We start from the raw sequence: 27,962 nt of genomic DNA, 5'->3' as shown, positions 1-27,962 counted from the left end.
ATCACGCACTTCGTCATTCACTGCGGGACTAATGACCTGAAACACAGCAGTGCGGAACAGACCATTCAGGCCATGAATACACTGGCACACGAGGTCCATGCCAACAGACCAAACACGAAACTGCACCTGACAACCGTGCTTCCAAGGGTAGTCAACTTGCACCACAGACACATGCCACAATCCCGCCAACTCGCAGCTCACGCACAGGACTCGTTTAAGCTCAACAATTTTTTGCTGGACATGGAACATTACCAAAAAGACGTTGAAATCATCCACCACGCTCAGATCCATCATGACCCTGAGGCACTCCTGGCCAGAGATGGACTTCACCCTAATTTTTTTGGCGTCCAAGTAATGGCACACAACATAAAGTACCGGCTGAGAAACACATTTAAACGGACGCTACAGCCCACTCATGCTCCCTCTCCCACTCTGGCCAACACTCAACAACAGACCACCCACAAAAGCGACAACACCCAGGAACGAACACAGCCTCCCCCCGCTAGGACCCAGGACACCTCCACACAGTTCACTCCATAGACTCGCGACACTGGCACACAGACGGAAACTGTGGATCCCACACCAGCGGAACAGCACGTAGGAAACCCACCGGAAGTAGCCACTAAACAACAAAGCCACCACTTCACGCAGACACCTACGCGATTAGTGACAAACGCAGACACCTACGCGATCAGTGACGCACACTAGCAGTCAAATTTTCACCAACGCGGACCTCGACGCCGATACCACCCCCAAACAGAAGTCCCCTAAACACACAACACCCGTCAAGAGGTCCACTCGGCACAAGAGCAGATGACTACATCTGGCAGCACCAACCGCCCCGAACCCAAAAGACGAATTTTCCTGGTCGCCAGAAAACTAGCCACTAAACAAACTAACTACCGATTCCACCTACACACTTACAAATCCTACTCGCAGCACAGGACAATACCCAAAGGACTTCGAGTTAATGTTAGTTGCTCCCTCTGTGCGCTCAGGCCTGAACTCCTCCTCGATGGTAAAAGGCTTCAAATGACGCATCCCTTTCATTCATAGCTATTTTAAAAGAACATTGTCAAGAGCAGTTAAATTCCCTCTATGATCAACTTAGTAAGATAGAACTAAATTCGGACGAAAGCCAGGCACTAGCAGATTTTGTAGCCAGAAAGGAACGCAAGCTGCACGATAAACAACAGCGTAAACAAATTAGAGATAAATTTCCGCTAGATACGAATACATCTGGACAGTTTAACAACCGCCCGCCAATTTAAATGCAGACAAAAGATACGCCTTTTCCGCCGCAGCACACTGACTGCAGCATTGTCGATATTTCCAAATCCCTGAGTGATAGCGACAAACGGATTCTGAAGCATGGCCTTACATTTTGTCCAACTAACAATATTTTTAACGAGTATGAACTTCAAAGAGATCTCACAGAATTTGCGCGAAGATTGCGAATTAAGGAATTCTTTACCGAAAAAACGAGCACTCCGATTCCTAACCTAGCTCTTTCCTGTAACACGTGGTCAACACGTGCTCACCCTACTGAAGTAACCAGCCTTAATCCAATCCCTCTCAAAGCCGAAAGCACGTGGACGCCGGAAGCGCAGCAGAGTCCCGAATTAGACTTATACATTAAATCTGTCTCGAAAGAAATTATAGACCAAACAAAGCAAGCTCGAAAACGCAGAAACGTTACTCCAACGGAACAGGCTACTCTGAACCACTTAGCTTCTAGAACCGATATTGTCATTAAGCCTGCAGACAAAGGAGGTAGCATAGTTATTCTGCCGGCCGAAAAATACAAAAAAGAAGCTTTTAGGCAACTCAACAACCCTTGTCATTATAGGAAATTATATTCAGATCCCACTTCAGAGTTCTGCAAATTCATTCTGAACAAACTGGCAAACTTATTATCAAGCGAACTAATCACGCAGTCCGACTACCACTTCTTAAATCCGCTAAACAAACAGGCAAGACGCTTTTACCTACTTCCCAAAATCCATAAGGTTTCCGCAGAAGACTTGTTTACCGCAGATATCCCCGGCAGACCTATCGTTTCAAACAATAGCACGCCCACAGAGAACTTATCAATTTTTCTTAACAACTATCTTGCAGATATTCCCACCCACCTCCCTTCCTTCGTCGAGGATACACCGCACCTTCTTCGCATAATAGAGTCTCTGAATGACGCTTCCATTATCCCAGCAGATAGCATACTTGTCAAAAAAGTCCTCACCCGCACGAAACTGAAGTGTACCTCACGCTACTTGAATTGGTACTAACACTCAACTACTTTGAATTCGATTCTTCTTACTACCTTCAAGTATTTGGAACAAGCATGGGCACTCCCTTCGCACCCACCTACGCGAACATTTTTATTGGGCTACTAGAATCTAAACTTCTAAATTCATTTCTAAAAAAACCACTTATATACCTGCGTTACATAGACGACATTTTCATGATATGGGAGCATGGGGCTGAGACCCCGAAGGCATTCGTCACACATTTCAATTCATGCCACTCCAGCATTAAATTCACCTTCAGCTCCTCCAAAACGCAAGTCAATTTCCTTGACACCACTGTCCATTTAGAAAATAGCAAGCTCAAAACCACACTTTACAGGAAGCCTACTGACCGAAAGCAATACTTAGATTTCACTAGCCATCATCCAAGACACTGCAAACAAGGTATATTCGTAGGACAAGCAACGAGACTAAGAAGAATATGTAGCGACGACGGCGACTACCTGAAACACCTCCACTCGCTAAAAAACACACTAATCACCAGAAACCATTCACCGACAACCCTTAATAATGCGTTCCAACGAGCAACCACTTTGAAACGAGATGTAGTTCTTAAAAAACGAACAAAAGCTAACATTCAACGCGCTCCTGCACTTATAACGAAATACTCACATGCTCTTCCAAACATAAACAATCTTCTGCGGAAATACCACCCCATTTTAACTGGTAACGACCGTCTCAAGAAAATATTTCCCGACGCACCAAAGGTAACATACAGACGCAACACAAACCTGAAGGACATTCTGGTGCATGCTAGGCTCGGTAAGAAACCACCACCGACAGTAACTTCATGCTCTCGACTTAGATGCAAGACATGCAAACATTTACAAAGGGACACTACGGTTAAAAGTACGGCAAGAATATTTCAGCTTCGATATAAAGACCAGTTTTGACTGCACATCCTCCAATATTATCGACATGCTCCAGTGCTCCTTCTGCCAGAAACAATATATCGGAGAAACCGGGCAAACAATGAGTGACAGATTAAACGGGCACCGGGCTGACACAACACGGAATGAACAAAAGGCAGTGTCGATCCATTTTAATCAACGCCATCACAAATTCGGTGAACTCAAATTGTTCATTCTTCAGTCAGGCTTCAAATCGACTAGGGACAGAAAATACAAAGAAGCATTCCTAACCCACAAACTTAAAGCACTGCAACCAACAGGGATTAACATGTCCAGAGGAAACCTGGAATCTCTCAGGTACATTCCAGGGTTAGCACAAATTTAAATTAACAAATGTCTTGCACGTGGCCAGACTATATCCTAGAACCTCGCATAAGTATATTATCGCTCTTTGCACCCTTCCCACATCATATCTTCCACCACATTTCCGGCCTTCTCACCCTCTCCCTTTGTTCACTTTTTTTTATTCTTTCCCCTAATCCCCTGCTATCTGTTCTCGGAAACCATGACATTCCTGTTACCCCCTCCGCCCCCACCTTTTGGCTTTCTCTGAACTCGAGCCATTTCCCCCCACCCCGTGCATTGTCCTTCCTTAGAAATGCCCCCCCCCCCTTTCTTTGTCCTTCCAGTGCCAGCCTATTTTGTTTGCCTTGTTCTCATTTCCCTGTGCCACACTGACTAATCCTCTTAGTTTTACAGGTCCACCCAGCGCCTCCCCCCCCCCCCCCCATCGCAGCCCCTTCAAAGCCTTTGTTCATTACACACCCCCGGATATAAGTTTTTCCGCTATAGCAGCTTAACGAATCAAGATTCACCTCCCTCCCCTTCCTGACACGCATCCCCTCTCACACCACTTTCCTCCCCCACCCAGGGCCTTTCTCCTCGGAGCGAAGGCCCTATTTTATCCATGCCAATGATGAACGCTTTGCCCAGACGAAGACAAGTCCTCTTGTCGAAACGTTGGCTCAAGCAACCTGAGGTTTTCCCCTCCCTTGTTCATTTTGTAATCGCCAAGGGCCATCTACCACACCGTCTCTCTACCGTGATAGACAACTGATTAGACATTCGTAGAAAAAGTAGCAACGTTTTGGAGTTGTTAAACAGCAAGTGTTTAACTTGTGCTGTTCATCACTAGGAAATTGTTACTGTTATTATTGTGTAACAGATAACTGATTCAGAAATTCGTAGAAAAGTTGGCAATGTTTTGAAGTTGTTAAACAGCATGTGTCTCTTGTTTAGCTGATTATTTTCTTTGCTGCGTCGCTGGCACGTCTGTCGACAATATTGTAACGTGGCGGCCAGCCGAATAATCAGGCGTGGTGAACGATGGATAAGAGATGATTTAATGGCCGCTGGCCTAGCGCGAGCGCTCCGTCCTGCGCCACTGCCAGCTTCGTCTTCTTCGTAACATTACCCGAGGCCACCGAGCGATCGTCCCGATCGTAAACTGAAGAAGACATGGACGAAGGGATGCGTGATTCTGTGATGGCTTCCAGGGCAGAAAAGTGGCAAGGTGGTGAAATTCTGGCCGCCACGGTGAATGAGAGGACCGAAGGATGAGACCCGGTCCACGATGCATCCGGGCAGTAGGGTGCCAGGAGCTGACGGCCGAGGTCCTTGGACGCACCGGACGGCAGGGGCAGGGGGGCGGTGTCTTCACGTGTGGGTCTTGGGTCGGTCTTGGGTCGGTCTTGGGTCGGTCGGGTCATTAAGGTCGCTGCAAAGTCGTCAGTGCATCCTGTCCTGTGGTCCGGGCGGGGGACGGGGCTGGGGTGAGCGGCGAGGTCGGTTCAGGTCGGGCGGGCTGGGGCACGGCCGGGCGGCGCGGACCAGGTACTCACGGCCGACGTCTACGGCAGACGCAGGACACCAAAGCTTCGGGACCAGGATGGCGATGAAGGCACCCCAGCACCTCCACCAAATGTAACGTGGTGGCCAGCCGAAGAATGAGGCGTCGTGAACGATGGATAAGAGATGATTTAATAGCCGCTGGCCTAGCGCGAGCGCTCCGTCCCGCGCCACTGCCAGCTTCGTCTTCTTCGTCACAATATTGTACTCAAGTTCTGATCGACGATTAGCTGATCTGATCTGTTCTCGCCGTAGATGGGTTTTGATGAGGGTGACGACCTATAATGCACAGCGCGAGAGTTTTGCTGTTTAACACGAGGCGTAATCGGCTGCGGTGATAACGTAGTAGTATGCAGTGGCCAGCGATGCTGAACTACTTGTGCCGCCATGGCTTCGAAGCCCATTCGCGGCAACATTTATTTTATTTATGAATGGGCTGTAGCTACCCTATGTTTGAAGAATGTCACCCTGAAAGCTACGGCTCGCGCGGCGCTCCACAAACTTCCCCGAGTTTCCTCTCATTTATGCAGTTTGCGCGACGCTACTCCGAACCCGACCTAAAGTTACTCAGGAGCTTTAATGGTTTCTATCGTGTTAAGTATTGCTTTCTGAATACAATAACTGCATTCCGCCCACGCGATCCGAACCCAAGAGCTCCGAATTTCGCTTCCGCTGCTCTACCAACCACTACGGCAGCGGGTATTTAGCGTTCTTTCCGGGGTATTTATTTTGCATGTAACGTAATCTCGACATCGTTCAACAGAGCCATTTTCGCCCATAGCACCGGACGTAGTGCATCCATATAGGAAGTACTATGTCCGCTGCTCTCGCGCTGCCCTACGGAGGAAAGTGATCCGGCGGTGAGGCTGGAAACTGTGCGACAGCTCTCTTATGGAACCAATTGCGCCAAGACAGCCAGGCCTGAGTCTCTCGTTTAGCTATTGAGCACACTAGGGAAGAGATATGAGGGCCTCATTATGATATACAGTGGCAGAGAAAATAAAGAAAGCTCTTTTTTTGCAGAAACCTCTTGATTCGTTGCAATGTCCTTCTCTTCCCTCGTTCGACCTGTTCGTTGAAAAGTGCAGGCCATTCATTTTGCCGCCCTCCCCCGGTGACTCTTCTTCCTCAAACAGTGCGTGTGCAGAAGACGGGTGTATGTTTGGTCGCTGTGCCACTGTGTCCGCCTTTACTCGCCACTCAACAAGTTCCACATTACAGACCGCTACCGCCCTCTCAACTTCTTTTTCGTCTACGGCAAGCTAGTAAGTGCACCGCAAGTTCTTGGCCACTTCTTTTTCCACCACACCTGTCTGTTTCTATGCACTTTGCTCGCCGCCACAGCATGTGGCAGACCATCTGGGGCACATTCTCTCCCATTTTCATTTTGCCCTTTCTTTTTTCGCACATTTGTACTCTCGCCCACCCCTAGTTCCTCTGAGTCTGTTCGCTTTTATTTCCTTTTTGCGCTGTACGTCTATTGATACGCCCATGTGTGTACTTTGCCATGTAAGTGCATGTTAAAGAACCTCAGATGGTCAAAATTTCTAGAGCCCTTCACTATGGCCTCCTTCTTAGCCTTAGTCGCTTTGGGACGGTAAGCCCGCATAGACCAAACCAAATCTGTTCATATGCCTTTCCCTCCAGAAGAGCAGGAAGATCATTTAACCTCTTCAGAAAGAAAAGCCTCCGTCCGAAGCGCTGAATTGGTATAAATCTCTCCCTAAACGAAGCGTTTACCAAACATATCGGTTTATATTGTTAGAGACGGCACGACGACGACTCCGGTGCCTGGGACAAAGACGAGGACATAGAAGCCTATGGTGGTTTTGGTGGGTCAGTACCTTCCAGATAGTGGCTGCCTGTCTCTGTGTGCCTGTGTCTCTAACTGCAACGTTTCGGACGCTGCAATTTGGTGGAGGTGTGGGGCCAAGCTGTCTTTCACCTCGATTCTAAGAAATGCATTCCTATCTTCTGTGATTGCCTCCTCCCCTGTCTCCTCTGAATCTGTCGCCTATGACTGAACTGGTTGCCGGTGACCCCAACCTCTCATCCTGGACACCAGCCTATGATGCAGCCTTCTCCACGCTCCCCTGTCTTCTTGTGTCCTCTCCGATCCTCCGCCATATTTACCCCGCCCAACAGACTAAACTCACACTAACGCCAGCGCTGTGGGCATCCGCACAGTCCTGACGCAACGTCAACCTGGCTTCCCGGAACAGGTTGTTGCGTATACCAGACGCACTTTGACTAAGCAGAAATGGAATCTTCTGTCAGAGAAAAAGAGTGCTTGGCGATCATCTGAGGTATTTGCAAGTTCCTGCCTTACATACATGATCGCCCATTTTCTCTCGTAACTGATCGCCATGCCCACTGCTGGCTGCCCCCTCAAAACCCTTCTGGCCGTCTCGCTCGTTGGGAGCTTCATCTAAAAGGATATGGCACTGAAGTCTTCTATCGGTCTGGCCATAAGCACTCCGATGCCGACGCCTTGTTCCACTCACGCCTACCCAGTTAATGCTTCCCCTGTGACATCAATTGCACATCTATCGCTATCAATGATTCCTCTTCCTTTGATATTAACGACATATCATCTGAGCAAAGGCCAGACCCCTATATCACTTCTCTCCTCCCCTCCTGTGTACACAATTTACGCGTCCGACGGTCCGGACTCTCCGCCGTCAAGCACTCCACACAGCAATATGGGACGGTCTACCTTACTGCTGCAGCTACCTTCCTGACGGGCTCAAAGGGCTCTGTAAGATGGCGCCTCGTTCACAACCTCGCCGGCTCTCCCCTTTGTATTTCCCGCGTGGCTCGCGCAGTGCAGCGAGCAACACATGCTGAAGAAATTACCGGCATGGGAAGGACGCCCTTCTGGAACGTAGACGTGACGCCTCGGAAAGGGTGTCGCCGAAAAGGGTGCTCTCCCTCCCCCCGCGACTGATCAAAGGACTGATCCGCTGACTGATACGGTTGTAGCCAGGCGGGGAGGTAAAGAAAGATCATCCGCTCGGACGCAGCACGAGAGTGTGGCGGCCCTGAGGCGGTTACGCACGTGCATGCATAGGCGAGGAAAAGTGCGTTCTTTGCGGAAGGCGAGAGTGTTGTGAGGTGAGCGTTTTTATGAATTCTTTGTTGATTTTTTTGTCTTATTTATTCGAGCCCTGGTTTCGAGACTTTGCCCAGCCCCCAGGGCTGTGGCTACTGCGCAATAAAGTAGCGATTGGTTGTTCAAAGACAAGGGCGGTCAATGGAAATCACCGCCCCAGCGCCTTTCTCTATGTAAGTAGTAAAAAAAGAAGAAAAAGCCAGGAATGGCAGTCCCAACCGGGCTCCGTGCTTAGTACGCACGGAAAGAACTTCTAGGCCCTAACCGAGACCGCCGGTCGATAAGTAAGATTTTCTGAAGTATCTCTGTGTGAGATAAGTGCCTTCTAAGTTGCAGTATTTGAATCGTCTGTGTGACTTCACGCTTCTGCAACTGAGTTTCCTTTGTATATACTCTGCAAATATAATTTTCCCTTTGTACCATCTGCATCTGGACTTCTGTGCTTCAAATACCACCGAACTACTCATGTTTGGAGGAGGCTGAACTCCCCCGAAGAAACGTAAACGAACCTGAAGAAAAGCAAGGAATTTACTGGCGCACCCACGACAGAATTCGGCAATCGTCGACCGCGAGCCAACACCACCGACAAGCCAGCCAGCAACCGTCCGTGAACCCGGGAAGAAGCTGATCTTCAGGTCCAGCCAAGGGATCAAGTATACTCCAGAGCGCCGACCCTAAGGCGTCGTTCATCCTGCATCTCTGGACGAGGCAGCGGCAACAAAGAGGCAACGGATCCTACTAGCGACAACAGCACGGGTGAGCGGGATTCTTTGCTTACCTCTGAGGTGGTTATGGCTCATGTGTAAACTGGCGTATGGTGTTGACAAGGAGCAAGATGGCGAGCTCAGACCGCTAACAGGAAAATGCGAATGCATTAAAGGAGATGGCTACAGAGGGCGACGATCAGTCAAGCGAAATGGTTTGATTTGGTGTATGTGGTTTAACGTCCCAAAGCGACTCAGGCTATGAGAGACGCCGTAGTGAAGGGCTCCGGAAATTTCGACCACCTGGGGTTCTTTAACGTGCACTGACATCGCACAGTACACGGGCCTCTATAATTTCTCCTCCAAAGAAATTCCGCCGCCGCGGCTGGGATCGAACCCGCGTCTTTTGGGTCACCAGCCGAGCACCATAACCACTGAGCCACCGCGGTGGCATGTCGTAGCAGGGAATGGCAACAGAGGGCAATGATCAGTTAGGCGAAGCGTCAGAGGGCGATGATCACTCAGGTGAAACGCCGCAGCAGGACGCAGCGACATCAGAGCCGATAGCGGGAGCGCTACGAAAGGTAGCTGCAACGCCGGGTTTCGATGCCATGGCAATCTGCCGAATGGAACTAGATTTCGAGCTTGCGCTCGCAAAGCATAAACTCGAAGTCAAATCTCTAGAGGGCATCGAATTGCAGAAACTTGGGATAGCGACGACAGGTGGCTGGTGGACCCTCCTGATATCGGTATCTGGAAAGCAACGGCGAACGGGCCTCGACCCAATCTCCCACTGCGCCAAAGTCCTAAAGGGACTCAAGTTGCCGGGCGACGCGGACGTACCGCTTAGGTTTGACGATGGGGGAAGAGGTTTCACGACGTACGATGTGCCGGAAAACAGTCACGTTCACTTGATCATGCCGGCGCTGACCGAGCGGGTGCGTTACTTGCTTCGCTGTCTTAACGACGGCAACGTCTACGAGTCAGTGAAGGCGGCCGTTTTAAGCGAGCTAAAGCTGACCCCCGCCGAGTACCTGTATCGGCTCGAACACGCCGCAAAGCGTAACTATCGAGGAAACTTGGGCTCGATTCGCCTCTCGCGTGAAGACCTACTTTCACTATTACCTTCGTTCGAGGGAGGCAGACAGTAAGGAAGATGTGGTGGCTCTCGTCGTATCTAATCGGATGAAAGCTAGCCTAAGCACGGAGGGCCTAGAGTATGTGCGCCTCTGCGAGGGGGAAAAGTGGGCGAAACCGGATGAGATGTCACAGATGCTGCAGACTTTCGAGCAGGCTAAAGGACAGGGGCGCGTGGTGCGACCAACGATCACACACGCGGAGAAAGAAAGGTCACCATACCCACCTTCAAGCAGCGACATCAAACGGCAGACACAGTGTTATGTGGGCCGCGCAAGGGGTCACCTCGCAAAAGACTGCCGCCACACTGCGCAGAACGCGCAGAAAAACGATAAGCGCGCCTGGGTTCAGAAAGTAGCCGTCGGCAGCGCGGACGCTGCCGAAACCACTAGGTCGGCCTACCCACACAGGACACTGGTTGCAGAAATGTAATTCCCGAGATCGTCAGAAGAAGTGTGCAAATAAAAGGTGCACAGGTAGAGATCCATTGCGGTGGAGTACCGACAACGGCGATTTATAGACACTGGTAGCGAAATAATGGTAGTCCGAGAAAGCCTTGTGCCAGACGCCTCTCATGAGCCTTCCGGCAAGATAAAGCTTGTCTCAGCTTTCGGTGAAACAGTAAAAGCGAAGCTAGTTACGCTCGCGATCAGTATGAGGCGGCGACCAATGCTTGTAGCTCGACCAGAGGCAGTATACGTATCGTGTGCGCAATTACGGCCAAGCTCGTGGAGGGACGGGGCTGCTTGCTCTTGCGAGAAGACTGAGTAACTGCTAGTGCAGTGCGGACACAGCAACGGAGCGGTCTCCCGGAGCGAGGCACACGTTACAGCTGGTCCTACTACGGCATCTTTCACCAATGGCAGGGAAACTTTAGAGCCGGCCTCAACGGCAGGCGCGGCTCACGGAAACGATTCGCAGGCAGGCGAACCAGAGAACAAACAGTTGACCGTGGCCTCAGGCGAGCACCATGAAGAAGGTAGTGACGGGCGCCCCGCCGAAGTCCGGCGCTGGATGCGTGGCGATGAAAAGGAGGCCCCAAAGCAGCGCGAGAGCTTCCGTTCGAATCAGCTGTCAGATGAAACCCTTAAGAAAGCTTGGGCTGATGCAAAAATAGGAAAAGGGGGCCTGTTCATCGCCGACGGTCTGCTATATCACTGGGATTCTGTCGCGGGGACCAAAGTCAAGCAGCTTCTGCTACACGTGACGAGACGCGAAGAGGTTCTCTCTCTAGCTCACGCATCTCTTTGGAGAGGACATTTGGGACCAACAAAGACAAGGGCAAGAATAAAGTATCGTTCTTTTTGGCCTGGTTTAGAAACAGATGTGGCGCAACACTGCAAGACGTGCCACGCTTGTCAGGTACTGTCGGATAGGCTACTTAGAGTCTGAGTGCCCAACACGCCACTCACTAGACCCGACCATCCATTCCAGGTAGTAAACGTCGACATCACCGGGCCAATCGATGCGCCCTCAGGACGGGGTCATAGGTACGCTCTTTGTCTGGTTGATTTGTGTACGCGGTTGCCCGAAGTAGTCTGTCTGCGTTCGCTCACCGCAAGAGCATCATGAGACGCCCTGCTTGCAATTTTTAGCCGCACCGGTATCCCGGAAGTGGTATGCTCAGACCATGGAACTAACTTCACGGCGAGCTGAATCGGGAGCTGCTGGCGAAGTTAGGATGCACGCCGCGCTTTTCAACTCCAGAACACCCAGAGAGCAGCAGTACAGTAGAGCGATGAAATCGTGTCTTGAAAAACCTGCTATTCTATGTAATACAGAAAGGCCCTAAAAACTGGGACAAACTCGTGCCGTTCGTCCTCTAGGCGTGCAGGTAAGTGCCCCATGACACTACAGGCGTTGCCCCATTCCGACTCCTTTACAGCAGGAACCCTACAGGGCCACTGGCCATTTTTCAGCGCACTTGGACGGGCGAGCGACCGCTCCCAAACACTCTAAGGGAAGAACCCGCGTAATACCTCTGGCAGCTACGGGAGCAGCTAGAGATTGCCGCGGAGGTAGCGGGGCTGACGGCAAGCGCACGCCAAGGAGGCTACGCGCAGGCATACAATAGGCAGGCACGAAACAAGGTCTTTAATGTCGGAGATCAAGTCTTTTTCGACACCGACCGCGAGAGCAAACTAGCTCCGAAATGGCTGGGTCCCTACGTCATAACCGCGTGTGAAAGGCAAAATTCCTACCGAATCGAAACCGGAGCGCGAACCTCGCCACTTGTCATGCTGATAGGCTTCGGCCTCACTACGCGCGGGTTAGCCACGTTGGCGTCGTTTTCGACGAGGGTACAGATTCTGGAGAAATTGAATGCAAACTACGCCCTGCGCCTGCGCGGTCAGATGCATTCCCGATCGAGCGGGAGAAACTGGCACATTTGGACTCTCAGCAGCGCGCCGACATCGCGAAACTGCTCGGCGGTTACTCGGACCTATTCAGCGAGACACTGGGAGCCGCAGAAGTGGGACTGCACAAGATCGAGCTGCACGATGGATATCAGCCAAAACGCGCCTTCCCATATCGCGTACCCGCGCTCCTTAGTTACGAGGTCGGCCGGCAGGTAAACGAGTTGTTAGACTTCAGTCCTATATATCCAGTAGAAAGTGACCATGCTCATCCCGTGGTGTGCGTTGGCAAGAAGGACGGCTCAGTGGGTATGTGTATCGACTACCGCGCGCTGAACGCGGCTGCACGTACTGACGCCTTCCCGATGACACCCCCGCAGGAGTTAATTATGAGGGTCGGCAGCGCGAAGTTCATTACTCTGCTAGATTTGAGACGCGGTTATTGGCAGGTACTAGTGGCCATCGATAGTCAGCATTTGACTGCCTTCGTAACCCACGAAGGGCAGTACGCTTGGCGCGTCAAGCGATTTGGGTTAAAAAATGCCGCTGCAACATTCCAGCGAATGATGAATACGCTGCTGTCGAGACACCGGAGCTATGCGGCTGCATATCTCGATCATATCGCCATTTTCTCCGCTTCGTGGCAGCAGGACCTGAAGCATTTAAGCATCGTGCTCGGCTTACTACGAAAAACTAAACTCAAGGTAAGCCCTGAGAAGTACCAGATCGCACAACCTCAGATAAAGTACTTGGGTCACGTCGTGAGAGGCGGTACACACGGACCGGACCCCAATAAGTTAGCCGCTGTTCGCGACCTTGCGCCGCCTACTAGGAAATAGCAGCTGCGAAGCCTGCTCGGGCTATGGGGGTACTACCGCGGACACGTCGAGAACTACGCTGAGGTCGCTGCACCGCTCACATCCTTGACGAAGGGAGGGGTGCCAAACACGACCCCTTGGACTCGCGAAGCGGAGGAAGCTTTTACTAAACTTAAAACGTCGCTTTGCGAAGCTGCAGCGCTAAACACCCCTAATATGCTCATGTCGTACTGGCTGTTCACGGATGCGTCCGCAATCGCGGCCGGAGCTTGCGTGGCCCCGATGGGAGACACAGGGAGAGAAGAGCCGGTCGCCTTCGCCAGCCACCGGTTCACAACAACCAAAACTCGTTGGTCAACAATCGAGCGCGAGGCATTTGCTCTCATTCGGGCGCTCAAGAAATTCGACCATTGGTTGCTCGGAGCACAGGTTAACGTGGTCTCTGATCACAATCCCCTATCGTATCTGACAACGAGCACGCCTCAGGGGGCAAAACGGGCAAGGTGGGCGCTGGCCTTGCAGCGCTACAATGTCGTAGTGACACACAGGAAAGGCACCTGTAACGGCAACGCCGACGCGTTGTCTCGCGTCCCTAGCACGAGCTGGGGTAAGGAGCAATGAGCCATGGCCCCTCGGGATACGTGAATGTTCCCGTTCACCTGCTGCACATTGTGATGTGAATGGTGATCTGTGGCCAGAACTCTGTGCAAGGATGCTTACATGCCCCTGACTCTCGTACTGTGACGAACATCGTGCGTACTCTGTGTATAGAGTACGAGTGTTTTTGTGCTGGATCAGCGGGTGGTATTTTTTCTCACGCGACAGCCGCTTTTCAGCATGTCAGTTTCTTGCTATATGCGGATCGCGTATTGTGTTTGTAGACAGCCGCGATCTGTGGTTGATCTTGTCTAAACGAGTGGACTCCCAAGCTCGTCTATCCTCTCGGGGGGACATTAAGGTCGCCCCTCGTTCAAGACCTCGCCGGCTCTCCCCTTTGTACTTCCCGCGTGGCTCGCGCAGTGCAGCGAGCAACACATGCTGAAGCAATTACCGGCATGGGGACGACGCCCTTCTGGAACGTAGACGTGACGCCTCGGGCAGAGGGCACGCGTACGGCGTGGCGTTGCCGTCCCGAAAAGGGTGGTCTCCCTCCCACCGCGACTGATCAAAGGACTGATCCGCTGACTGATACCGTCGTAGCCATGCGGGGAGGTAAACAGGGGTCATCCGGCCGGACGTAGCACGCGAGTTGGCGGCCCTGAGGCGGTTACGCACGTGCACTCACTTGTAGAGGAAAAGTTCCTTCTAGGGGAAGGCGAGGGTGTTGCGTGAAGAGCGTTTCTATGAATGCTTTGTTGATTTGTTTGTCTTATTTATTCGAGCCCTGGTTTCGAGGCTATGCTCAACCCCCAGGGCTGTGGCTACTGTGCAATAAAGTAGCGATTGGTTGTTCAAAGACTCGGGCGGGTCAAGAGAAATGACCACCCCAGCGCCTTTGTTTATGTAAGTAATAAAAACAGAACAAAAAGCCGGGAATGGGAGTCCCAACCCGGCTCTGTGCTCAGCACGTATGGAAAGAACTTCTAGGCTCTAACCGAGACCACCGGTCGATGAGTAAGATTTTCTGAAGTATCTCTGTGTGAGATGAGTGCCTTCTAATTTGCGGTACTTGAAACGTCTGTGTGACTTCACGCTTCTGCAACGGAGTTTGCCTTGTATATACTCTGTAAATATAATTTCCCCTTCGTACCTTCTGCTCCTGGACTTCTGTGCTTCAAATACCACCGAACTACTCATGTTTCGAGGAGGCTGAACTCCCCCGAACAAACGTAAACGAACCTGTAGAAAAGCAATGAATTTACTGGCTCCTATCGATTCCTTGACACCTCCATTCAAACATTTGCGGCTCTTTTCACGCTCACCTCCACTGTGCTGACGCCGGTGTGGTGAACCTTACGCGCGCTATCGACTCCGCTTTTACTGGCGGAGAATGTACTGCTTTATATGGCACTACGTTCGCTGCGGCCCGAAATGCCAACGTCGCATAACTCCTCCTCATCGTTCTACCGCTACGTTAGCCCGTACCCTGCCCCATGTGCCCATTCGAAAGCATTGGCATTTATATCTACTGGTACCTTCCCGTCCCTCCATCTGGACAGCACCCGGGTCATAGTGGCTGTAGAACACATAAGCAGCTAAGTAGAAACCTCATCCTTGACATTCGGGTATGCACAAGGCGTTACGCCTTTCATCTTGCATCATCTGGTTTTGCGCAATGGTTCGCCTAAGGAAATACTGAGCGACTGGGCCTTGTCTTCCTGTCCGACACCATCGAAGCTATCCTCCGCCAATATGCATTGTTCACAGCTCTACAAACAACAGCCTGCCACCCTCAAAGAAAATTGCTTGACTGAACGTTTCAACCACACAATGCGTGATATTCTGGCCATGTACATTGCATCTTGCCACTCCTAATAGGATCTCGTTCCCGCATTTGTTACTCACGCTTATAACACTGTCACACAGAGCACAAATTTGTGGCCATTCTTCCATTTCCACAAGCCAACCTGCACCAGGAAGACCCCTTCCAAAGAAGCATCGTCTCGATGGTTTAAAATGAAAATAAACACGCAGAATGAAAACTTCGAGTCCTTTAACGTTCATAATATGGCTTCAGGCGTACGACATGTACGACTTCCGGGCGCGTTCGCCGTCGCCATCGTCTCCGCGCTATGTATCTCCTAGCCGAGGCTACGCCGTGCGTGGACGCTCCCCCAGCCCCCGAAGGTTAAACTAAATAAAGCAGCCTCTGGAGGTGAGGTTGCTTCTAAGCGCAATGATAAAGATCCTCCATCGACGAATACTCAAGACCATGCCTCAACTACGACGACAACACCGACGACGACGCCGCCAGACTTGAAGCTTTTACCACTGCCCAGTGAAGTAACGTCGGAGTACGCCCACCGCAGCCTCACTACTCGACGAAGCCGAGATCGTACACCGAAGACCACGTTTAGCACGAAAACGCGAACAAGTTACCTTGAAGTTACGGTCGACGGTCACGCGGTTACTGCTTTGGTCGACACGGGAGCTGACTACTCCGTCATGAGCGGGCCATTCGCTGTCCAACTCAGGAAAGTGACAACAACTTGGGATGGCCCGCTGATCCGCACCGCTGGTGGTAACCTTATTACGCCGTCAGGACGCTGCACCGCGAGAGTTACAGTAAATGGGCGAACCTAAGCTACAACCTTCCTGGTCCTACAGAAATGCTAGCGAGGCGTGATTTTGGGAATGGACTTCCTGAATGAACATCGGGCGATCTTCGACCTTCGATCCAAGTCGATCAAGCTTTCCACGGACAAAGCCATATATGCAGCGACGAAAGCGACTCATCGCGTTGCCTTAAACGTCCTCGACGAAGCACTGAGCGTGCCGCCCCGATCAAGTGTCGTCGCCTGCATAGGTACAGGAGACATCAAAACTGCCGAAGGCGTCGTCGAGGGGAACACCCAGTTACTCCTTGATCGAGGACTGGGCGTCGCAAGGGGAGTCGCCCAAATACTAAATGGCCAAGCCGAGGTCCTGCTAACCAACTTCACCGAAGAATACCGGCATATAAACAAAGGCACGACGATCGCTTTCCTCGACGAGCTGGCAGACATCAGAGACATATTTGCCCTACCCGACCAACCCGTAGAACCATCTGACCAAGGCCATCAACCAACGTTTGATATCAACCCGGCATTACCACGGAGCAGACAAGACCAAATACGCAGTCGTCTTCAAAAGTACAGCGATTGCTTCTCATCAGCATCGAATGTGCGACGAACCCGGCTTCCCAAGCACCGCATTCTCACAGACGAACACGCCCGACCCTTGCGACAGAACCCCTACCGCGTATCGCCGCTAGAACGCCAAGCTATCCGCAAGCAAGTTGAGGAAATGCTTCGTGACGACGTTATCCAGCCATCAAGGAGCCCCTTGGCAGCACCAGTCGTCCTAGTGAAAAAGAAAGACGGCACCCTTCGCTTTTGTGTCGATTACCGCCGCCTGAACAGCATTACGAAGAAGGATGTCTACCCCCTCCCCCGCATCGACGACACATTGGACCGGCTATGCAACGCTAAGTACTTCACATCGATGGACCTGAAGAGCGGATAATGGCAAATTGAAGTCAACGAAAGAGATCGCGAGAAGACTGCGTTCATCAAGTCAGACGGTCTCTTCGAGTTCAGTGTGATACCCTTCGGCCTCTGCTCTGCCCCAGCGACGTTCCAGCGAGTAATGGATACGGTGCTCGCAGACTTGAAGTGGCAGATTTGCCTAGTCTACTTAGATGACGTTGTTGTCTTCTCCTCAAGCTTTGAAGACCACCTCAGAAGGCTTCGGATGGTGCTGGAAACGATCAAGTCTTCAGGCCTGACACTGAAACCAGAGAAGTGCCACTTCGCCTACGAGGAGCTGCTGTTCCTTGGTCACGTTGTAAGCAAGGATTGAGTTCGCCCAGATCCCCAGAAGACGGCTCCGATCGCAGAGTTTCCACAGCCTAATGACAAGAAAGCTATACGCAGATTCCTTGGATTGTGCGCTTATTACCGGCGATTCGTCAAGAACTTTTCGCGCATCGCTGAACCTTTGACCCAACTTACCAAGGCTGACGTGCCTTTTAAATGGGAAAGGCCGCAACAGGAAACTTTCAAAGACCTGAAGCGCCGCTTACAGTCCCCTCCTGTGCTCGGACACTGATGAAAACGCCGAAACCGAAATTCATACAGATGCAAGCAGTGTGGGCTTAGGAGCGGTCCTCGTTCAGAAAGATGGTGAACAGGAGAAAGTTATCGCGTACGCAAGTCGTTCACTGTCAAAAGCCGAAGCCAACTATTCGACGACCGAGAAAGAATGTCTCGCCATTATTTGGGCCATGTCCAAATTTCGACCCTGCCTGTACGGACGACCATTCAAGGTTGTGAACGACCACCATGCTCTGTGATGGCTTGCCAATTTGAAGGATCCCTCTGGCCGCCTTGCTCGTTGGAGCTTGCGTCTTCAAGAGTTTGACATAACTGTAATCTACAAATCTAGCCGCAAGCATTCCGACGAGGAATGCTTGTCCCGAGTCCCCCTCGACGCAGCACCGGAAGAGGAAGACGACGACGCTTTCTTAGGACCGGTAAGCGCGAGCAGTTTCGCGCAGCAGCAGCGCATGGATCCTGAGTGGCAAAGCCTAGTTGCTTATCTGAAAGGAAAGACCGCATCGCCTCCCCGAGGGTTCAAGCGCCAAATGTCGTCGTTCGCAATAATGTCCTCCTGAACAAGAACTTCGCGCCCAACAGGACAGTGCATCTTCTTGTCGTGCCCAAAAATTTCAGGCAAGAAATTATGCAGGCATGCCATGATGAGCCGACTGCATTGCATCTCGGTATTGCTCGCACGTTGCACCGCATCCAGGAGAAGTACTATTGGCCGCGGTTAGCTGCTGAGGTTTCCCATTACGTGAAAACGTGCCGTGAGTGTCAGCGACGCAAAACACCTCCGACTAGACCAGCCGGACTCCTGAACCACATACCACCTCCAACTAAGCCCTTTCAGCAAATTGGGATGGACCTCCTCGGCCCCTTTCCGACTTCATCATCGGGTAACAAATGGATCATCGTGGCCACCGACTACATGACCCGATACGCCGAAGCAAAAGCGTTGCTTAATGGTACCGCAACAGAAGCCGCTAAATTTTTTGTCGAACAAATTCTCCTACGACACGGCGCCCTCGAAGTGCTCATCACAGACAGAGGAACGGCGTTTACAGCGGAGCTGACGCAAGCCATTCTCAACTACAGTCAGACAAGCCATCGAAGGACAACTGCCTATCATCCACAAACCAACGGACTCACAGAGCGTCTGAATAAGACCATCGCAGACATGCTCTCCATGTACATCGACGCCGAACACAAGACGTGGGACTCCATTCTGCCCTACGTGATCTTCGCATATAATACTGCCGTCCAGGAGACAACCAGGGTTACCCCATTCCAGCTGGTATACGGCAGGAAGCCCACGACAACACTCGACGCAATGCTCCCGCACGTTTCCGACGAAGACAACCTCGACGTCGCCGCCTACCTTCATCGCGCCGAGGAAGCCCGAAGACTTGCGCGGCTTCGCATTCAAGACCAGCAGCACACCGACTCCCGACGTTACAATCTGCGCCGACGAGACACGTATTACAAGCCAGATGATCGTGTTTGGATATGGACGCCAGTTCGCCGCCGTGGATTGAGTGAAAAGTTGCTGCGACGCTACTTTGGCCCGTACAGGGTTCTCCTTCGCATCGGTGACCTCGACTATGAAGTCATCCCCGACGGCACGACAGCATCTCAGCGACGCCGCACACGCCCGGAAGTCGTACATGTCGTACGCCTGAAGCCATATTATGAACGCTAAAGGACTCGAAGTTTGCATTCTGCGTGTTTATTTTCATTTTAAAGCATCGAGACGATGCTTCTTTGGAAGGGGGGTAATGCCACGTATCATTGTAGTGTTTGTTCGTTCACGCTCAAGGCTGCAGGAAAGGGTTGTTATCACTTTTGTTCGTGACGCGAGAAGCGACCGGACTAATCTCGATTGTTCACAGCCATGAGCAGCTGCATCTACTTGTTTCTAGATTACTCTAGATGATCTCGACCTGTTATCTCGAAGTTCCCTTGCCGGCTTTAAATTGAACAATGCCGCGAGGAGCGGACATTCGTAGTTCGACGACCGCCGAGCACGCTTGTTGCTTCCCGAGCTCGTCCAGAACCAGCGAAGATTTTTCGGCGCTGGCTTGCTGAGAAGTTTTGACAAGTGCAGGCGGGCCTCGGATCCACTGCGACCCCGAGGTTCCGCAACCAGCCTCCCCGCCCAGGCGCCGTGCCTTTGCCGGTGCTCGGGCAACTTCGTGAGCTTCAAGCAGCAGCCCAGTCGGCCGCCCGTGACGTCATGGGAGGCCCGGGACCTGCTGCCCCTCCGGTGTTCCGTGCGCCGCCCCCAAAGGCGCATTGTTTTTCTTTTACAGTTATTTCCGACGCGACAGCTGACGACATCGTCGACGGCATCGAGTTGGCTGTCGGCCCGAAAGGGCTAGAGAGCCTCCAGCACCATGGAGGCATGAAGTTCTGCGTCGCCATGGCCTCGGCTGCGGCGGCGGAGAAGATGCTCGTGGAAGGCGCCTTCAACGTGAACGGCACTTCCGTCCCAGTAGCCTGCGTGGGTCCTGCCGTGGTCCACGTGACGGCTTTTCGTGTGCCGCTGTTCGTGGGAGACGCGGCGCTGGCAGCGGCACTGAGCTCCTACGGCAAGGTGCTTGACATCACCCATCCCGTCCTCAAGGGCCGTCGTCACGTCGGCAACGGGACGCGCGTGGTCCGGATCGAGATGAAGCAGGCGGTGCCGAACTTCGTGACCGTCCAGGGCACCGCGTCATGTTTGACTACCGAGGCGTCCGGAAGGTGCGTTCCCGCTGCGGGCAGGATGGCCACATCGGCGCGGCGTGTCGAACGCCGCGGTGCGCTCGCTGCGAGGTGTTCGGCCACGACACGGCCGGATGCGGAGCGGCTTGCAGGCGCTGCGGTGGAAGCCACGCCACAGCGGACTGCCTGCGACCACGGTCCTATGCGGCGGCCGCCGCCTCGAGAAAGGAACCGAGCAAGGACAACGTGGTCGCAGAAACGCGGAGCACACCAACTGTCCGGACGCCTGTTGCCGACGCGGACCCTACGACCAGCAGCCCGAGGGAGCCCGAGCCCACCCCCGCGACGGAGGTGCCCGTGAAGGAGCAGCTCGAGGGGATGCCTTCAAACGAGGTGGAGCCGTTCGGTGCTGTTTTCGCGGAACCCTTGCCGCCGCTACCCCGCACAGCTTCCTTCAACACCGAGAGCAGCAGCGGCGATGAGCCGAGCGTGGCGTCGGGCGACCTGGTGGACGTACCGGACAAAGTCACGCCGCTTCGCCTGACAGGCGACTTGACATGCGGCCAGGTGTCAGGACCGACGACTCCTGGAGGTGCGGACGACGCGCGCTTCTCGTCACCAGCCAGCCACACCCTCCCATCGGCGACCCTGGCGTCGGCATCGGCTTCAGCTGCGAGCGTCGCCAAGACCACGCAGCAACCGGTGAGCAAGGCCACAAGCGCCGACGGCCCCGAAAACATGGACTTTTCCCGATCAGACTTCAAACGTGCCCACCCCCAATCATCGCAATCCGAAGGGACTGTTAACGAACGTTCTAGCAAAAAAGCGCTCTTTAGGTTGTATGCTATGCCGTCGGTGCTCTTGGCAGTCATAGCAATTGTGCATCTCCTCTCCCTGAATGTTCGGGGATTTCAATCCGTAGACAGACAGAGAGAGGTGATGCACTTTGCCAGGGCTAGGGGCGTCGACATCCTGTTTTTACAGGAATGCAACTTCCGTACTTCACTTGATGTGCTGAATTTCACCACCCGGTTTTCTGTTTTTGCTTATTTTCCGTTGACTGATTTTCATATGTGCGGTGTTGGTGTCGTTTTTGTAAACCCCTGCCTGCGCGCGGGTGCTCATTGCACTTTCGGGCTGGACGGCCGCACTCTCGCGGTCGACTTCACACTAAACCAGCGGCGGGTACGTGCGTTGGTTGTATATGCGCCAGCACGGCAGACTAGTAGTTCTGATTTTAGAGCGCAGCTCTTTGGCGTTCGTTCCTGGGTTTCGCGTCGTCGTCGGCGTTGTCGTCGGCGTCGGCCTCGTAACCAGCTCCGCCCCCCTTTCATCCGCAGCTGGGGTTGACTCACTATCGGCGTCAGCGGCATCAGTCAGTCGCTGCTATCTCTTCCCTCCTCCCTTTATCTTGTTGTCCGCGTCAGCGGCATCAGTCAGTCGCTGCTATCTCTTCCCTCCTACCTTTATCGTGTTGTCCGCTTGCTGCGCGCGCTTCTGCCGCCATCGTTTGCCGCTGGGTGTACACGCCGCCCCCCTCTTCCTGCGAGTCTCCGGTTGTCAAAGCGCCGGCTCGAACTTAATTCCTTTCTTCGCTCCTCCTCCAATGCAACCCCTGTGCGGTGGCAATCAGAGAGCCAGATCGGTGGCGGCGGATCTGTATATGTGCACCGCCCGAGCCGTAATTGCCGCTGCCGTTCGCCCTGTGAGGTGGCAATCAGAGAGCCAGATCGGTGGCGGCGGATCTGTATATGTGCACCGCCCGAGCCGAAATTGCCGCTGCCGTTCGCCACTGCGAAATTATCTGCCAGTTCTTTCTGAGCCATGAGCGAGACGACCGATGGAAGTCCTCCGTCTGCTAAAAAAAAATTCTGTGATAGCGCATACATGCGTTGCTCGATTTCTTTGCCTCAATCTATCGAAAAGGTGAAACAGCTTATTTGCTGCGCTCAAATTTCGCATTAGGAAGTAACGTAATCGTCGGTAATTTTTTTTTTTGAGCGCCTCGACTCATTCCTCCTTGATCCCTACCCCACTTTCATCGTCGGTGACTTCAATTGTGTACTTAACATCGACCGTGACGTCCGCGGACAGGGTCACGGTCGCCGTTATTGCGGTGCCCCCGCGCTCCGCGATCTCGTGACTCAGTTCCGCTTGTCTGACGCGTGGGTGCAGCTTCACGGGGATGCCTTTGAGAGCGACGTTTGAGAGAGCACAGTCAGCGAGTCGGATAGACAAATTCTATTTTCCACCAGAGCTCGCTTCTTTCGTCGTTAGCTGCGAAGTTCTCGCCTTCCCTGCAGGCACGCCGGTGATTTCCGATCACCACCCCTTGTCAGTCAGGCTCGACTTTGGTGAGGACACCCCACGTACTGTTACGTGGCGCATGGACACGAGCCTACTGGCGGACCCGGAAAGCGTGGCGTCGCTGCGTACGGCGTTGGCAGCATCGTGCAAGAGCTTCGTTGCGACTGATTCATGGGACACACTCAAGGCTCGTTGGCAGGCAACTCTGGTGGCGGCCGGTCAAGACCGCAGACGCCGGGTAACTCATGCACTGAATGACACCCTCAAGCGCATCCGTGTAGTGCAAAGGGGAGCACCCTTAACCTTTGCCATGAGCGATTACCTGAGTCTACTTAAAGCACGTTACCACGTGTTGCTCTGCCAGTCATCACGGGCAGCTAGTCGTGCACACCAGCTCGGGCGGCCTATACCAGACCCGGCTGTGCTACGACACGTACGCGCAGGCACGGCAGAGGAATTAGCTCCCGCTACTGTGCCTTTCGTGACACTCCCAGACGGCACCCAAAGCAAAACCGCGCCCGATATCTGCACGATCTTTGCAAGTCACTTCTCGAACCTGTTCTCTACGGACAGTTGGCTAAATCTTCAAGATGGTTATGTCGGGCTTCTACAAAGCTTTTTTGGAAACTTGCCACGAGTAGCTGAAGAGCTGCATGAAAACCTTTGCGCACCAGCCACAAGCCAAGAGCTGCACGCCATCCTGCAGAGTATGAATGCAGCCTCTGCCCCCGGTCCAGACGGCATTCCAACAAGTTTTTATTCAACGTTTTTTTACCAGATCCAAGGAGCACTGCTGAAAATGGTCAACGGCTTTCTCGCGGATGGGTTACGTCCAAACCCTTTCCGCGAATGCCGCATCATACTCATTCCGAAAGCGGGCGGTGACCCCTCCGACCCGCAAGCATGGCGGCCCATAAGCCTCTTAAACACAGACTACAAGATAGTCGCATCTTTACTAAACAGAAGAATGCGGACGACCCTGCCTCACCTAATCCACCGTGCTCAAACCAGCAGCGTGCCTGACCACTCTGTGTTTTCTGCATTGGCACTCACTAGAGACCTGTTCACATTTGCCAGCAGGACGGCCTTCACCGGGTGTTTTGTTTCACTCGATCAGGCGAAATCATTCGATCGGGTGGAACACTCGTATTTGTTCGGAGTCCTCGAAGCCTTCGGATTCCTGCCGCAAATTGTCAGCAGGCTGCGCCTACTTTACGCAGACTTGAACGCTCATCTCTCCGTAAACGGCCACCAGAGCGCTCCCTTCTCAGTCACCCGGGGCATAAGGCAAGGATGCCCTCTCTCCCCAACATTCTTCGTGTTATGCCTGGATCCACTCATCCGGCGCATTAACGACAGTCCATCCATACGCGGCTTCCCTCTGCCTGGCCAGGGCTAAATCAAAGTTTCGGCCTACGCCGACGACGTGTCACTTTTCCTCAAGGACGAGGATAGCTACGCCGCATTTTCGCGGCTGTTTCTCGAGTACAGCGAGATATCAGGGGCCCTATTGAACAGGGGAAAAAGCAAGGCACTAAGGTTTGGCACGTTCACACCGAACCTTGCGGGCGAGGTGGAGTGGGTGCAGGGAGTGAAAGTCCTGGTAGTAGTATTCCTCGCCAGCGGAGAAGTAGCCCGCGAAACCTGGACTAACCTCCGCACGAACGCTGAGAAACGCCTCTCGGTGGCATCAACGTTCCGCCTTTCAATGGCAGAGCGCTGCTATATAGTTAAGTCTACAATCCTAGCCGCATGTTTTTTTTGTCGCCCGCGTCGCAAACCCACCGCGCACGTTTGCTCGCAGGCTAACCTCGGCCTGTGGCTCTTTCGTTTGGGCGGGCAAAACCGAACTTGTGTCACGAATGTTCATGCGCCTTCCATCGTACATGGGTGGGTTTGGTATACCTTGTATCCGCACTATGTGCAATGTGCTCGCCTTGCGAGGAGTACGAGATCTTGTACGCAACCCAGACTATCCCGGGAGAACACTCCTCACATACTTTCTGGGTACAGCGCGTGACGTGTTTTTTACACAACGCGTGGTTGGCCCTACAGCCGAGCGGCCGCCAGTATTTTTCGTTAACGTGCGTCGCACACTGGCGTCGTTGTCTGCCAGCGTGCCCGATCTGGATGTTGATGAAACCCCGCCCTCCAGGATGTGTGAAGCACTAACGGTAGCTGAGCTGACACGCGAACAACTCCAGAAAACGAGACGGGCACGCTGGCGCCAACTGACCTCAGCTGCGCTTCCTGCAGATGTCAGGGACTTCGGCTGGCTGCGAGGCTGGCGGGTCCTGCCCACAAGAGACCGCCTTGCGGCGTGGGGCGTGGCGCCCTCCGCCCGATGCCCGCAGTGTGGTCTCTTAGAAACATTGCGGCACGCAATGTTCGACTGTGTAGTGGCGCGCACCTTTTGGGTACTAGTGTCACGAATGTTCGTAACCCGCCTCGAAGCGCGCACTAGTTCACGCGAACTGTTTACAAATATGCTCTTGTGTGTCGGCATGTTCGTTTTGTGGCGGCAGCGTGGAGCGGCTTCCTTAAATGGGCGTCCGCAAAGAGCAATGTTTCCAATGTTGCAGCGCCTCCGCACGCGCCTCTTTGAGCAAGCATGCGTGGACGCACTGACAATGAGCGAGGCTGATTTCTTGCGCAAATGGTCGACATACTTTATCGTCCTGCGCGGCGGTCGAGTGTCGGCTTTCATACTGCCATACTGACGAGCTCAGTGCTGCGGCACTGCGCATGTGCTTGAAAGATCAGACTTCAGTTCAACTGTTTTGTTTCGTATTTTTGTTCCTTGCGAAAAAATAAACTTCTCTTTCTACGCCGCCACCGAGTGATTCAGTTCTTTTGCGGGCGCAAGTCAGCAAGTCACCATTCCTTTAAGAATATTGTGTAACAATATTCACAAAACACAAAATTCGCGCGCACATGCATGCGCTCACAAACTCAATGGTGAATGGCAAAATGCATACATCAATACAATGGTGTTTTTACATAAATAGCACAGCGCAGTAGACAGATTTCACTTCGAAACACTCCACAATGACTCAAGACTACAAGCAAGCAGCACACAAGTAGAAGCCATACTTTCGCCTGTACTTCCACATTCGGTCTACTGAGTTCTCGCCGAACCGACTGGCCCTGTTCTAGAATTCGAGAGCACTCGTGGTTCTCTTCCTTACGCGACTCTTTTGCTTTGCCGGTGTTGGCCTCTGCCCTTTCCCTTTTGGGAAATTCCGCCATATTCCATGCGTACAGCAAGGTTTCGGCGCGGCATGCAAATGCGAGCAAGACAATGGGCAGGTTCCAAGGCACTTGCATCACAACGCAGGACAGGTGTGAACGCACACTTGGTCACCTTCCTGATTTCGGCAGTGCGGCAGAAAAACAGCCTAAGGAATGTGCCGATCACCACGAGGATCATTTCTAGTCTGCCTTACGCTGCTCTTGACACCTTGTTTTCGCGTGTCCTTCATTCGCTTTTCTTTCCTTCCTTCGGCGTTCGTGCTCCGTTGTGGCCACTTACTAGCTTATCCGTCAGCTTCTCACAGCTGTTTACTTTGTTCCCGCATGTTTTTTGCAAATGTGTTTCTCTTGAGCGGAACGTTCCTGCGCTAGATTTTTCCGTTCTTCCTTCTTGGGTGATTCTTTTATTGCTTCCTTTCTTGCGTTAGCCGCTTCCTTCCCCGCTTTTTCTCCTGTCGATCACTGCGGCGCTCCAACGTGCAGGATTCGGATTTTCCTCCCTCGCGGCTACCTTCTGGGTCTTTAAGAAATTTTGCCCCTTTATGATACCCAATATGAGGTCGTATATGGGGCGTTCCATGCACAGTGCAGTCTGTTTTCCGCTGTAGTAGAGGGACAGCACCTGCACTCTAGCTTCCGGTAAGTGTTGGAAGGAGCTGTCCACTAGACGCACAAAGCTCTTCGTTCGGGTGAGATCCCTATCTCGCACCAATCTTCGTTTTATGATAACCGCGCTGCTTCCGGTGTGTCGCAGCACTGAAATCCTTTGCGATCCTACCTTCCCTTTCGAGACAGGCATCCTGTGCATTACGGCTTCGGGCAGCGCGTTCACTACGGCGTTTACGACGGGAACTTTCTTGCCGTTCTTCAGCTCGACAAAACCGTTTTCGTCTTCTTCCTCCAGGTGATCACCTCAGGCGGCCCGTACGCATGATGCCTGGTGAACGGACTTGTCCGGGTTCGAACAAGCCGCGGCTTTGTGCCCCTTCTGGGCGCACTTAAAACAAGCTGCGGGCTACTGTTCGTAGCGCTGCTGCGGCAGTTAGACGCGTAGTGGCCTGTCTTGTTGCACAGGTAGCGCTTCGGTGGAGGCTTTGGGCAGGATCGGGTATCGCGGCTGTCTGATTTTCCTGCGCTTTCCGAATTTGCATTCTTTATTTTGCTCAGGTTCGTTCCTCCTTTGGCTTCAATAAATTGGTCAGCAAGTTCTAGCATTTCGGAGAGCGTCTTCGCCCTTCCATCCTTTAGGTACAGCGACAAGTTCGGGTGACAACTGCTCAGGAATTGTTCTTTGATGAGCAGCTCGCAAAGTGCACTGCACTCCTGAGCGATTTCCGAAAGCTCCGTCCACCGATCGAAATAGTGACTTAACCGCGCTACACATTGGGTTGCCGTTTCGCCATCTGTGGGCTTTGCTGTCCGAAATTTTTCCGGAAATCCCTCGATTGTGAGTCGTAATCGGTTAAGCAAAGCGACCTTTACCTTGCTATAACTGCCAGCATCTTCGGGAGACAGTCGCCCGAATACACTAAGTGCTTCGCCGCTCAAACACGTGCTAAGAATGGCAGCGCATTCACCTTCTGACCAATTCTGTCTTACCGCGATCCCTTGTAATCGCTTGAGGAATGCGTCCAGATCATCCCTTTTTTCATCAAACCTAGGAAGCAAACTGCTGGCATCTATCTGGAAGCTGCTACTTTCTTCCCCACTGCTACCCTGCTGAAAAAAAGTTATATGATGCAATAACCTCATAGATCATTCATCA

General features: G+C 52.7%; 2 pseudogenes; both read left to right on the top strand.

Annotated features, from left to right (window-relative positions):
- The first annotated feature begins 9,492 nt into the window (after positions 1-9,492).
- On the top strand, positions 9,493-10,450 carry LOC149332889 (uncharacterized; annotated as a pseudogene).
- A 582-nt stretch (positions 10,451-11,032) lies between these two features.
- On the top strand, positions 11,033-13,814 carry LOC149332888 (uncharacterized; annotated as a pseudogene).
- The last annotated feature ends 14,148 nt before the right edge of the window (positions 13,815-27,962 follow it).

Source organism: Amblyomma mixtum, chromosome 8 (assembly GCF_055824585.1).
Source record: "Amblyomma mixtum isolate Tamu chromosome 8, ASM5582458v1, whole genome shotgun sequence".
Classification (NCBI taxonomy): domain Eukaryota; kingdom Metazoa; phylum Arthropoda; class Arachnida; order Ixodida; family Ixodidae; genus Amblyomma; species Amblyomma mixtum.
The sequence above is the reverse complement of the archived record's forward strand: the minus strand, read 5'-3'. Positions and strand labels throughout refer to the sequence as shown.